This window comes from Theobroma umbraticum, unplaced genomic scaffold, assembly GCF_002168275.2.
Source record: "Theobroma umbraticum cultivar Fairchild unplaced genomic scaffold, ASM216827v3 scaffold_34.0, whole genome shotgun sequence".
Classification (NCBI taxonomy): domain Eukaryota; kingdom Viridiplantae; phylum Streptophyta; class Magnoliopsida; order Malvales; family Malvaceae; genus Theobroma; species Theobroma umbraticum.
Window position 1 is genome coordinate 2,097,120 of NW_018397275.1, and position 475 is coordinate 2,097,594.

Below are 475 nucleotides of genomic sequence, written 5' to 3' on the forward strand. Positions count from 1 at the left end.
ATATTTTTATCAAAGATGAATTAGTGAGTTAAGAGGTGATTCGGAAGTAAATTGGGACAAAGTGAGATATTTTGGGTCCCGAGGAGACAAGTGAAAAATTTTAAAATAAAATAATATTAAAATATAAATATTTTAACTCTTGTCGAAATTAGTTATGAAGGAGGATTATATGACTAATCTAGGTGGGGGGAAAGAAGTAAGACAGGATTTTTTAAGAAAAACGATGTTAATGGGGCTCGCGTGTCTTTATTATATGGAGTAAAAGCGGATAAATATATATTTAAATATTATGGTGACACCTTGATGCGGTGTAAATTTTATATTTTATATGTACATATGTAAAAGAAGGAAAATAAGAGGAAATTGGAGTTAAAGAAATGTTGGAAGGACCAAATTGTAAAGGATGAAAGTTTGGAGGGTCACATGATAAATAAAGAAAAGTTTGAGGACTTATGTCTAATTTTTGACATTTGAA